The sequence below is a fragment of the Triticum dicoccoides genome, chromosome 7A (genome assembly GCF_002162155.2).
Source record: "Triticum dicoccoides isolate Atlit2015 ecotype Zavitan chromosome 7A, WEW_v2.0, whole genome shotgun sequence".
Classification (NCBI taxonomy): Eukaryota; Viridiplantae; Streptophyta; class Magnoliopsida; order Poales; family Poaceae; genus Triticum; species Triticum dicoccoides.
In genome coordinates, this window is record NC_041392.1 from 87404743 (window position 1) to 87418766 (window position 14024).

General features: G+C 47.9%; 1 long non-coding RNA gene across 1 annotated transcript; it reads right to left on the bottom strand.

The window, feature by feature from the left end:
* Positions 1-6994: 6994 nt before the first annotated feature.
* Positions 6995-7996, bottom strand: LOC119327417. The gene is made up of 3 exons (XR_005158509.1): positions 7847-7996; positions 7670-7711; positions 6995-7565 (listed from the first exon to the last, which is right to left on the bottom strand). It is a non-coding gene; the product is annotated as an uncharacterized LOC119327417 (long non-coding RNA).
* Positions 7997-14024: the final 6028 nt, after the last annotated feature.

Here is a 14024-nt window from a genome sequence, read left to right on the forward strand (position 1 = left end):
GCGCTAACCTCCCCGGCAATGGCGTCAGAAAAGAGCTTGATGTCTACTACACAACCTTCTTCTTGTAGACGTTGTTGGGCCTCCAAGTGCAGAGGTTTGTAGGACAGTAGCAAATTTCCCTCAAGTGGATGACCTAAGGTTTATCAATCTGTAGGAGGCGTAGGATGAAGATGGTCTCTCTCAAGCAACCCTGCAACCAAATAACAAAGAGTCTGTTTTGTCCCCAACACACCCAATACAATGCTAAATTGTATAGGTGCACTAGTTCGGCGAAGAGATGGTGATACAATTGGTATATGGATGGTAGATAAAGGTTTTTGTAATCTGAAAATATAAAAACAGCAAGGTAACTATTGATAAAAGTGAGCGTAAACGGTATTGCAATGCGTTGAAACAAGGCCTAGGGTTCATACTTTCACTAGTGCAAGTTCTCTCAACAATAATAACATAATTGGATCATATAACTATCCCTCAACATGCAGCAAGGAGTCACTCCAAAGTCACTAATATCGGAGAATAAACGAAGAGATTATGGTAGGGTATGAAAACACCTCAAAGTTATCCTTTCTGATCGATCTATTCAAGATTCCATAGTAAAATAACATGAAGCTATTCTTTCTGTTCAATCTATCATAGAGTTCGTACTAGAATAACACCTTAAGACACAAATCAACCAAAACCCTAATGTCACCTAGATACTCCAATGTCACCTCAAGTATCCGTGGGTATGATTATACGATATGCATCACACAATCTCAGATTCATCTATTCAAACCAACACAGAGTACTTCAAAGAGTGCCCCAAAGTTTCTACCGAAGAGTCAAGACGAAAACGTGTGCCAACCCCTGTGCATAGGTTCATGGGCGGAACCCGCAAGTTGATCACCAAAACATACATCAAGTGGATCAATAGAATACCCCATTGTCACCACGGGTATCCCACGCAAGACATACATCAAGTATTCTCAAATCCTTAAAGACTCAATCCGATAAGATAACTTCAAAGGGAGAACTCAATCCATTACAAGAGAGTAGAGGGGGAGAAACATCATAAGATCCAACTATAATAGCAAAGCTCGCGATACATCAAAATCGTATCACCTCAAGAACACGAGAGAGAGAGAGAGATCAAACACATAGCTACTGTTACATACCCTCAGCCCCGAGGCAGAACTACTCCCTCCTCGTCATGGAGAGCACTGGGATGATGAAGATGGCCACCGGAGAGGGATTCCCCCTCTGGCAGGGTGCCGGAACGGGTCTAGATTGGTTTTCGGTGGCTACGGAGGCTTCTGGTGGCGGAACTCCCGATCTATTGTGCTCCGCGATGGTTTTACGGTATATTGGTATATATAGGAGGAAGAAATACGCCAGGGGAGCCACGAGGGGCCCATGAGGGTGAAGGGCGCGCCCCCTGCCTCATCCCTTCCTTGTTGCATCCCTTACGTACACCCCAAGTCTTCTGGATTGCTTCCGTTCCAAAAATAAGTTCCGTGAAGTTTCAGGTCAATTGGACTCCGTTTGATTTTCCTTTTCTGCGATACTCTAAAACAAGGAAAAACAGAAACTGGCACTGGGATCTAGGTTAATAGGTTAGCCCCCAAAATCATATAAAATAGCATATAAATGCATATAGAAGATCCAAGGTTGATAATATAATAGCATGGAACAATCAAAAATTATATATATGTTGGAGACGTATCAGCTACATCCGCCGGGTCTAGTTCCGGCACCCAAGCTTTGGAGCGGCTTAGGGTGGTTAGGGCTCCGGCTCTTGCACAAGACCGCTTGACCTCTTGGAATCTGGTGGGTAAAATAGATAACTTCTTCAAAACGTCACTCAAGAGGTTGGGTCCTTGGTTGGCTGAGGAGATAATAGCAAGCGCCCATTGAGCCCCAGTATACAGTTGCTCCACCAAGGTGTAAACCGCCTTGAGTTTTGTTACGCTGTTTTGACTCAGATTGTTACTCCATGGACCTATGAGTATTTTAAAAAGGTTAAGCATGCGGCTTATATTTCTGGCAAAAATAGAGCGTAAGTAACTAATACAAATGACTCACCAAAGATTGCGGAGACCATCTGAGACACACGGTTTTTTAAGCCGGTGAGCTCCGTGGTGACCTCCTTGAGAGCCGCCTTCGCTGTCTCAGCATGCTATATCAGCAAGGTTTTCTCATCGGCCCAGGATTTCTTCTCCGCATCAAAATTGGTCTTCAGTTTTTCAGCTTCAGAGAGGCTCAACTGGAATTTGGAGTTAGCGTTCTTTATCTCCGCCTCTTGATCCGGCAGCCGGGTCTTTGCATCAGTCAATTGAGAACCCAATTTAGTTAGGGCAGTCTACAAACATACACAGGTGCGTTAATATTTATTTCAATAAAAGTTATAATGACTAAAGTCCCAAGTGCTTTGCAACGCAACACCACTCGGCACTTGGGGGCTAATGTCTACCAAAGCAATTTTTTAAATGCAAAATGGCTCTTCTATGCTTAAAAGTCCCAAGTGTTTTACAAGTAACAGCGCTTGGCACTTGGGGGCTAATGCATGATATTAAGAAAGTTTTTCATGTTGAGCCGGATCACACTATTTGTTTGGCCTGATTCAAGACAGATATGAAGTCAAGTACCGGCTCATTCATGATAAATTGAGCCGGCCCTTGGGGACTACAGGTGAAAATTTATGCTGGACTTAAGGAAAATCTAAGACATAGCATCAACCTTTATCACAAGTCTACATATCATTCAGGTTCATCATAATCCAGAGACTTGGGGGCTGGCAGAGCATATGTAAGCTAGTGAAAGCCGGAGAACGTACCTCATATTTTAGTTGCAGTTGCTTGACCGTCTCAATTTCCGAGTCACGGCTGGAATGCACATGACTGAGGTATCCAGACAGCATGTCACTAACATTCAGGTGAGCGTAGTGAGAGACGTCAAACCGCACCTTCTGCCTTTCTAAAGCCTCTTGCTCGGCAGAGTGCTGGGCCAGTACAGTTGGGTTGCCCGGCTCAACGAATCGACTACCAGTAATTAAGACATCATTATAGAAGTCGTTGGCGGGTTAGCTGAGCTAGATGGCTCAGCGGTAGACGAATTGAGAATGGTCTCATCAACTGACGGCCCAGGAGGGTCTGACTGAATGTGGACAGCAGGGTCTTCTGGTGCTTCAGATTGTTTAGGAGGAGTTGGTATTACCTGTTCAGGACCAGGGTCTTTTGGATCTTCCGCCGGCTTAGCCACCTTGGCTTTCTTGGACTTTGCTTGACCGCTAAGAAGGATTTCATGAGTTAGTATAATGATGCAGACTTAAAGATGCAGAAGAAAGATAAATTTCTTTACCCAGGGGCAATCTTGAAAGCCGGGAATTGAGTTTGTGAAGAATCGCCAGAAGAGTGAGAAACCTCCTGCAAAAGTAAAATAAAGTTAAGAGAGTAAGGGAATAGATTCATTGATAAAAGCAAGAGACAAAGGTGAAAGAAACCTCATTCTGGCGTTTTCGAGGAGTTTTTGGTAAGCCGGAGGGCAGTTCATTGTCGTCATTAGTCCGGGCCTGACGGCGGCTCTCATGTTGCTGTTTTTTCAAAAGAAAATGAGGATCCAAATAAGCCAAAGGGTGTGAAAACCTTACTTTCCGGGTTACCAGTCGAGGTTTTGGTCTTGGCAAAGGTTCTGAGTCGGAGGAAATAGTTACCTCTTCTTCTACCGCCTGGCTGGCCCCCGTGTCGTCCTGGCAATAGTCAGTGTCAATAAGGTTGTTAAAAAACAGGCAAAGGGAGTCAAGGGCTACCTCCGACTCAGAAACATCATCCAGTTGGAATATATCAGAAGCAGTCTTTTTCTTCTTGGACTTTCGGGTTGTCTTCCTGGCGGCTATGGCAGCGGCTCTAGCCTTCTTGGCGGCTTCATGATCATATTTGGCCTTCCAGAAGTCTGATTTGGCCTATAGGCAAATAACATGTTAAAAGTCGTGCAAGTATTTAACTACTAAAGAAAAAGGAGGTCAAGGGGGTTTACCTCTGGTGCCGGGTTAAGTTTGCAAAAAGGATTTAATCCAACCTTACTGCAGTCCTCGTATTTTCCGTTCACGAGGATGATTGACATTGCAACAATGTCCTCTTCAGTCAGTTGTACAGAACTATGACGCAGAGGGTCATCTGGGCCTCCGCCATATTTATACATCAATCTGGATCTATGGCTCAGAGGGATGACACACCATGCGATCCAGCAACGGATCAGGTCAACTCCAGTTAGGCCGTTTCCCAATAAAGCTTGAATCCTTTTGATGGACGGTATGAGCTTCTTGCGTTCAGCGGCAGTCAGCTTGTCAGGGAGCACAAACTTGGAGTCAAGATGCTCCACGCGATAACCTGGCAATGGCTTCTCATCAGCTGGCGAAGTGTCTTTGCAGTAAAACCAAGTTTGGTTCCAATCCTTGGGATGGCTTGGTAAGACTACTAAGGGAAAGACAGCGCCCTGTCGGCGTTGAATCGAAATTCCACCAAGTTCCAAGCTAGGACCGTTGGTGCACTGATTCCGGCAGTTCAAATAGAAGTATTCTCTGAAGAGTTCAACAGTAGGTTCTTCTTGAAGATAAACCTCACAGAGAACTTGAAAGTTGCAGATGTTGGATATGGAGTTGGGTCCTAGATCTTGTGGATGAAGCTTGAAAAAATGCAAAACATCTCTAAAGAACTTTGAGCTGGGTGGAGAAAAACCCCGGTTCATATGATCAGTAAAGATAATGACTTCACCATCTCTGGGCTGAGATCGTTCTTCGTTCGGGTCAGGAGCACGATAGGACATAATATTCTTCTCCGACAAATATCCGATGGTGACAAAATCTTTCAAAGTGTCATCAGTAACTGTGGAAGGGACCCAGTTGCACACTGTTGGCACTTTTGATGGCATTTTGAAAAAGGACAAGCTAAAAAGAAAGCAATTGGCCGGTTCAAATTAATTGGTGGAATTGCAGGTTAATGATTATAGTACAATTGAGTAATGGCGGCTTAGGTAAGGGCTAATGATATATAAAGGAAAAATGAGCCGGCATGATAAGCCGCCATGACTAAAGATATTCAAAGGTTGCCTGAGTCAGAATTGGCTAAGTGCTGAGATAAACAAGTTTCACAAGTTGTTGCTATTATTTTGGATCAAGATGGTTCAAAAAAGAAAAATAAATCTAGACCTAAAAAGTAGCACAGAGGAGTTCATCAGTTCTAAGGAGGCCTTTGTACAAGAGAAAGGGATCTGCTAGCATCTGAAATGGATGCAAAACAACTACCGCATATGTTCTATACTTCTTTTAGATCAAAGGATGGTGCGGTGGAGAAACTGCAAGGAATCTGTGATGAACATCGAAGAACACAAGAAAGAAACTCGCGAACCCTAATGCAGATCTGGGATGTGAGAAAGCAAGAGCTTACGGGTGCAGATCTACTGCGGAGGATCGCCGCCGTTCTCTGGACGAGTTCAGGGTGATGCAGCGACCAAAGTTGAGGACGACGCTGAGCGCTGCGGTGGCGGCGGAGCTCAAACGGCAGAGAGGTGGCGAAAGAAGAAAGAAGAAGAAAGAGGAAGGACCAGCCGTGCCTATTTATAAGGAGATAGGTGAACATGCAGGCGCGAAAATCGAGGAAGGCTAAAAGTAATAATTATCCAGCTAAATGGACACCTCGATTTTCGGAAACCATTACAGATGACGTCGTGGTGGGTTTCCCAATTTTCTGAAGATGACGTCATGACGGGTTCCAAAGTTTTACAAACTGCAGAAGATGGATTTCGTCTAAGTGTTGGAGATTGACAAGAACAAAGTTCAAATCAACCTGGGGCCTAATGTCGAGGATATAACTACCAGGTATGACCCGCCCAGGATGGGCCAGGTCAATCACCATGGCGGGTGACTTAAAAGAAGCCCGACGAGTATACAAGGCGACGGTTCATGACAAAGATTGTAATAGGCCCAAGCCCAGAGGTGGCTTAAGGCCCGTAAGTGTAAACCGCCATGTATGAATAAGACTTGTAAAGTAAGGCATGTAAAAGAAGTCACCGAGCCGGACACATTGTATGAGCGGGCCGGGACTCTGTAGGCCACCAGGCGTCAACCCGTGTATATAAGGGGACGACCCGGCGGCGGCTTAGGGCAAGAAACAACAGATCAAGAGCCAAGCTTGTGTATTTCGCTCCTTGGTCATTAAAACGTAGCAATACCACAACAACTGTACTAGGCTTTACCTTCACCGCAAAGGGCCGAACCAGTATAAACCTCTCGTGTCCTTTGTCCCGATTAACCCCTTTAAACTTCCTAGTTGCGATGGCTCCACGACTAAGTCCTTTCACTAGGACATCTGCCGTGACAATTCCACGACACTAGGCGATCCGCAAAGTTGTTGATCCCGTACGTGTAAGTCGATGGGTGGGTTTATCGGCTTCAGCCAGTTTGGCTTTGAACATGAGCCACCCATGCCCATCCGGCAATCGGGTGATCGACACATCTAGGCAGAGGTGTGCACAGGCATCTGCGTGCACCTGCGAGTTTTCGTTTGTTTCATTGCCTCATTTTGTGGCATGCCATAACTTTTTAGCATCCCACCTCATATGTTATATTTTTTGAGACACATGCGATCATATATACGCGCGTACACTCACCTCTATAAAAGCACACACGAACACCCTACCCCTATTAGCATTTCTGAGAGACTGAGTCGACATGTCATTTTGAGATTAACGAAGTCATCACAGACAACTCGTAGTCGACGGTAATGTCTCCATTCACTAAACCGACATCGTCGGAAATCCTAAAATAAATCCAGAATAACGTGAGCACCGGAATTTGAACCCTGATGGGCTAGGGATATCATTATTCTTCCAACCATTCAATCACAGGTCACAGGTTGGTTCTCTCCCACCCCACATGCCAGAAGGAAGGTTTCTTACCATATGGCAACAATTTACTCGCAACAAAAGTTGTGGCTTGCCACATATTTGGCCGAAATAAGTGTCACATCGGTAGACTCCGACCAAACATGCCCTAGTGTTCAGAAGGAAACGCCGAGAACAAGGCGAAGAGCAATGCGGCATTACTCTTCTTTATTCCTTCCCATTTCTTTGGTATAAAAGGTTACACCGTAGCGGGATTAGTCTACGGACGAATTAAAAGCTTGCAGCGGTAGAAATTTTCCCTACGTTCTTGTTTTTCTCCTTTTTTTAGTAACGTTTTTCTCCTTTTTCTTAGTCCACGGACTGGACGCACTCCACAGAACAACTGGGAAACCGGGAAACATTTGGCCCACACGGCCTAGTAGATATCACTTTTTTTTAAAGCCCAAGTAGGTAGGTACTACCTCTGTCCCATAATATAAGAATATTTTTGATAATAATATAGTGTCAAAAACGTTTTTATATTATGGGACGGAGGGAGTATAACTTAACTCCGTCTATTTTTAGCCACTTCTTCCATTTTCGCCTTAGCCAACTCTATTGTTTTCGCCGCAACCGCCTGTACCATCATCGGCACCGCACACGCAAAATCGACAACCTGAGTGATGGCACCGGGGTCACTGTATTTGATGCTGCGTGATAGGAATAGGATAGAAGAAAGGTAGACAAGGTTCAAGAAAAGGAAGCTGCAGAGCATATTGTCGAGAAAAATAGAGAAGCCAGAGCATGAGCATACCCTTGTATCTTGATGCCATCCCTCCCTACCCTCTCGTTGTACCTTGATAGGATAGATGGATAATCCAATTAGAGAAAACTAATACCAAGTAAAGGAAGATGCAGATATCGATCCTCAAAGGAAGGAGGGAAGAGGATATAGATCGCATCACAGATAGTTGTGGGATCATGAACGGACCTGCGGCGTCGATCCTCTTCCCCTTCGAACGTTTCCATGCCCACTGCACGTTTGAACCGTCCCCAACCCGAGGTGGCCTTTCCATCACCGGACCCTTTTCCCACCTTAGCGTGCGTAGATAAGGCCGAGAGCTAACTGAAACCGTGGGTGCGATGATGGTGCTTGCGCAAGCTGAGTGTGTGTGATGGCACTCGGCTGCCGGTGGACGGATTTATATGCTCTCGCTCGTCGCCCGGCCGCTTGACCGGGCGGAGCCGCTCGGTTCGTTCGTCATATTCTATGGTTCGGGTGGTTGGCCATGAGCTAGCTAGTCGACGAGATGATGCATGACCTGGAGCACGGCGTACATGGATGATTGCTTGCCTGCCTGCCCACCTGCTCCATTGATCGAATAGAATACTTCCCACAAGCCGAAACTAACCAACTAGAGCACTCTGGCGGTTTGGCCTGAGGCCAGGTCGGCCAGAACGCGGTGTGAAATACTTGCAGCGACTTGACCCGACGGAGCGCCATTGTCAATGCTTTGCTTCCTCGCCGCGCGCGGCAGCCACCCCCACCCACGACGCGGCTCACAGCTCGGCGAGTCAACCGCCTCCTGCGTAGTCCATTAGTCTACTCGTTGGCCAACGAGACCAGGCCACCGGGTAGCTTCCCTCCTCCTCCTTCCCCGCCGGGCTATGGTATACTGGTATTTTAGGAGGGAGGACGCAAGCCCCGCTGATTGCTCCTGCTTCTTTTCCGCAGGTTTGGTCTGCGCAAAGCTAGGGCACTGCATGCAGCTGATACATACAAACTCCATGCAGGCAACACGACTAGCAACACGCCAACACACATAGGTGCCCCGGCCGTACACACGGCGCTATGCCAACAAATCAACAATGGCATCTTGACATGACTGAACGTGCCATGCACACGCATTCGCTAATTGCACCAAGCCACTACCAGCTTGTTTACGATTTCGAAGTGGCAAAAACTTCATTCACACTCGAAATGGACAAATTTTTGAAATTGCGAAAAAAATTGTTTCAGACAAATTACCGAATTTTTTGTTTATATTTGAATAATTTTAAATTTAAACATCTAGATAAAAGAAAATGTAGCACAAAGTTAATTGAACTGCATATGTAACCTGATCGTTAGTCCGTTTGACTCTTGGCTAGCACATATTAATTTTTTTGCCAAAAAAGTATTTTCAGTGCAAAAACTTAAAATAATGCTAGTGCAACATGATACGAAGTCTCAACCTAACAATTGGAAGAAAACTGTCCTACCGCTGTGCTACTAAAACCCATGTTTATTCAAAACGATCCATATTCTATTTTACATAGGAATTCAAACCAAATGAACTTTTTTGAACCAAAGGCAAAAATTTGGCCACCGGAAATTTCGGGAGATTTCGAGGAAATTTTAAGCCTTGGCATGAACACATGTGATCTTTTGTTTCACTCAATAACTACACGTAAGTTGACTGAATTTGCAACACAATTAGAGGAGGTGGAAACCTCTAGGAAGAAGAAAGAAAGAGCCAGACGTGGAGTATCTGCTCCCGAGCTCAAATGCTTGTTGATAAACAGTAAATCAAAAAAAACTAGTAAACAAATTCAAAAAATTCTGAATTTTTTTGTGGTAAACTTTGACAAATGTTTTGCATCCTTAAAAAATCTCATCACGAAATATCATTCGTGCAAGTTGCGGCCAAAACAAAACAAAATCAACGCTCCGATAATGCTAGTTTTGAAACCCGCAAAAAATGCTAGTTTTGAAAACATTTTTTGCATGCATGCGCATAAAAATATTTGTCTGCTAATGTGTTAGATAGATTGCTTTGGTCCATTTGAAGAAAGAGGAGATCAAAGTTATATCATTGTAGTATTTCAAGATGATGAGCATTATGAGGGAGGCTGTCGGTGTCAAAACCGGCGGATCTCGGGTAGGGGGTCCCGAACTATGCGTCTAGGCCGGATGGTAACAGGAGACAAGGGACACAATGTTTTACCCAGGTTCGGGCCCTCTTGATGGAGGTAAAACCCTACGTCCTGCTTGATTAATATTGATGATATGGGTAGTACAAGAGTAGATCTACCAGGAGATCAAGGAGGCTAAACCCTAAAAGCTAGCCTATGGTATGATTGTTGTATGATGAAGTTGTCCTACGGACTAAAACCCTCCGGTTTATATAGACACCGAAGAGGGTTAGGGTTACACAAAGTCGGTTACAGTAGTAGGAGATCTTGAATATCCGCATCGCCAAGCTTGCCTTCCACGCCAAGGAAAGTCCCATCCGGACACGGGACGGAGTCTTCAATCTTGTATCTTCATAGTCCTGGAGTTCGGCTGAAGGTATAGTCCGGCTACCCGAACACCCCCTAATCCAGGACTCCCTCAGTAGCCCCTGAACCAGGCTTCAATGACGACGAGTCCGGCGCGTAGATTGTCTTCGGCATTGCCAGGCGGGTTCCTCCTCCAAATTCTTCATAAAAGTTTTGTAAACACCAAGAGTAGTGTCCGGCTCTGCAAAATAAGCTTCCACGTATTGCCATAGAGAGAATAATATTAACACCAATCTAATCTGCTGACGTATTCCGCAGCGTGACATCACACTACGGCCAAGCCTTTATTCGAATCGTTTTCACTTCTCCACCTCAGTGTGTTTTGCGAGGCGGTTTCCTTGGCATGTCTTGTCAAAGCAGAGATCGTGTCCCCTTTGTTTACGGGATTCTCGTTAATACGGACGTGGGTAACCCAACCGCGCCACTTATCACGGCGCTTGGGAGGCAAGCGAGTTTTACTAGGCTGGTGTGGACGCATAGTCGCATCCGCCCATATAAGGGGATAAGGATCCACCTTTTTACCTACGCCTTCTTCCTCCTTTGCCTATCCATCTTCTGCGCACCCGAGCTCCAGCGCCCGAGCCCGCACTTCCTACCTCAACCCTCTCCAACAATGTCCGGAGCGGGAGGCAAGTGGATGGTCTCCTCCGTCACGGAGGGCCATGTCAAAAAGTTAAGGAAGGTCGGATACTTGTCCAAAGACATCGCGCACCGGCTTCCTGAGGAGGGGCAGCTTCTCCCCACCCCAAGGCCCCATGAGAGGGTAGTATTTCTTCCCCACTTCCTCCGCGGACTGGGTTTTCCTCTCCACCCATTTGTCCGCAGGCTCATGTTCTACTATGGCCTAGATTTCCATGATCTGGCCCCGAACTTCATCCTCAATATCTCGGCGTTTATCGTCGTGTGCGAGGCTTTCCTCTGCATTCGCCCCCATTTCGGCCTCTGGCTCAAGACCTTCAACGTCAAGCCAAAGGTGGTGCGTGGCAACCAGACGGAGTGCGGAGGTGCCATGGCGGGCAAAATTGCCAACGTCCTATGGCTCGAGGGCTCCTTTGTGGAGACCTTGAAGGGGTGGCAGTCAGGCTGGTTTTACATCACCGAGCCACGCGATCCGAGGTGGATCGCAGCCCCTGAATTCCGATCCGGACCCCCTACGCGGCTCACGTCCTGGAAAGAGACGAGCTTGTCGTGGGGCGACGAAGAAGAGTTGACCGGACTGCAAAAATGCATCCAGTCCCTGGTGAACAAGCATCTCAAGCTTGTCAACGTAATCCGGGTCATGCTCGTCCGCCGGATCCTTCCGTGTCAAGAATGGGACTTCAATCTGTGGGAGTTCAACCCGGCGCAGCACCGCACTCTGAGCAGGCTCTTCGACACGACGTACGAAGATGTCTGGAGGGGGCTAACCAAAGGCGCCGAGGCTCCCACATCCGCCTCCGAAGACCGCGGATTTAGCTTGCAGCGTCCTGCTGGCGAGGTAAGATATTTCCATCCTTTACAGGATGTTAAGTTTTTTCATAGTTTGACTCTATGCGGGATCTAAACTCCCTCACCTTTGACAGGATTGGCGAGAGAAGTCCGGACAGATTAACTGTCCGGCTCCCTTGCCCGAAGACCCAGCCCCTGCTCTCCTAGAGAAGCTGCTGGTTCCGGCACCTTATGTGGTGCCGGAGAAGAAGGCCAACAAGAAGAAGGGCACGGGGACTCGAAAGAGTTCCCGGCATATGGTGGTGTCGGACTCGTCGTCTGACGAGTCCGAGACGCACTCCTCCCCTGAAAACGAGGAGAAGGAAGAAGAAACCTCTCCCCCTCCAGTGGGGGGAGGAGAGAAGAGGAAGGCTGCCCTAGTAGGGGAAGCCGAGGGGTCCAAGAAGAGGAAAACCCCTCCGCCGGACTACGTCCCCGACGCCGACGAGGACGAAGAGTAGTGGCCGGATAGGGCCAAGCGTCCGGCGAGATCGTAAGTGTTCGGATACCAGAGTAACTCGTGATACTCCTTTTGTTGCACTGCTTTCCCTAACCTCGGATATAATCATGCAGTCCGCCCAAGGACGGTCTCGACGAGTCGTCGAGCGGCTCCCTGGATTCATCGGACGTGAATTCAGTTCCGCCCGCTGCTTCCCCCTGTGCTGCGGATGACGCCAAAGTGGAGTCGCGACAAGCTCCGGGGCGAGAGGAGGTGGTCCAGGAGGAGCCGCGAGGCGACCTCCCGGACTCCAGGAGTGAAGGGGACAAGACCCCCCTGGGCTCCAAGTCCGGCTTTAAGCCGGACACTGCGCTGTTATCACTAATGGTTCCGGACCGCGGTAGGCGAACTCCTGCCAAGAGGAGCAAGCCTACTGAGCCGGCGTCCTCCGTCCAACCGAAAGCGCCGTACAATCTGCTGGAGGAGCTTAAGGGCGCCTCCGTCGACGAGGAGCACCGTGCCATCATGAGTACGGTGGTCCAGAAGGTTTGGTCCGCCAAAAGCGGACTGAATGAAGCTTGTGTTAGCCTTCTAACAGGCTTCGAGGTAAGTAAAAATACGTAAAAGTATTACCGTATAGACAGTAGCCCCTGATGCTCTGTTTGGCGTTCGGAAAGAAAAGCCGAATAGAGGATCTATTAAATATCGCAGGAGTCTAACTAAAAAAGGAGTCAATATACGTATGCAGGCTTCGCTGCTGGCCACCGTCGCACTGACTGCGGAGGTGGGTGCCCTGAAGCAGGGCCTCGAGCGGACCGAGCAAGAGCTCGGCCTTGCCAAACGGCAGCTCGAGGAGAAAGAAGGTAAGAGATACCTTATAGAAAAAATGCCTATAGGAGGGCGCAATTGCAAAAAATGACAGGAGTATACTGCTTATTGTAGGGGCCACAACTGAGGTGGCGACCCTCAAGCAGGCGCTGTCCGAGGCCGAGAAGAAAGCGGCCACGGAGCGCGCCGAGCGGGAGAAATTTGAGGCGCAGGTCAGCAAGGTGCGGCAAGAGCTTCAGGTTCTCATGCAAAAACATGAGAGTTTGGAGCTCGACTCGAAGACGCGAGCGTCCGAGCTTGCTGCGGCCCTTAAAACTGCCAAATCTGCCAAGGCCGAAGCCTAGAAGGCCCTCCAGGAATTGGATGCGGTGAAAAAGATAGCGGCGGGTAAGGCATTCTATATGCAAAGCAGACATATAAAAGTAAACTACTTGTTACTTACCCGAATCCGGAGCTCTCCAGGGGCATTCGTAGATCTTCCCCGCAGCGTATCTGATGCCGCTGCATTATACCGAGCCGAGGAAGGCAGCTCGACGGAGAAGGTGTTCTGGTCTCAGTACGCTGAGGCCGGACATCCTGTGCCCTTGAGCGACCAGCTAAAGCAGCTGGTCGAGCTCCACAAGACGGCCGAACAGGCCCTGAAGGGCTTCATAGTTCGGCTGTGGCCTGGAGAGGCCCTGCCTGGGAGCTACTTCGGACTGGTGCGGCGGCTGGTGGAGGGCCCTTGCCCGTGCAAAGGTGCACTGGGGTAAGCTGGACGGTGAGAAGCTTGTGAAGGACGGGCCGCCGCCGGGGAAGGAGCATCGCAAGCCCGAGAACTATTACAAGGATGTTCTTGCTGGTGCCCGCCTTGTGGTGGATGAATGTATCAAGGATGTAATTTTTGAATGAACTCGCTCGTGTTATCCTGTGCGCTGAAAACTTGTTCATATGCGCTAAGCAATGCTTGAATTTAAAATATTACTTTCTGTGTGGCCGTTTATCAAAAAATTGAGAGATGGCCAGTCGTCGGCTTCTGTCCCCATGCCACTAGTGCTGGGGTGTTCAGGATAAACCTGAGCGCTCTTTTTCCCATGATTGGGTCCGTCGAGGGAGGCGGTCAGCACAACGAACA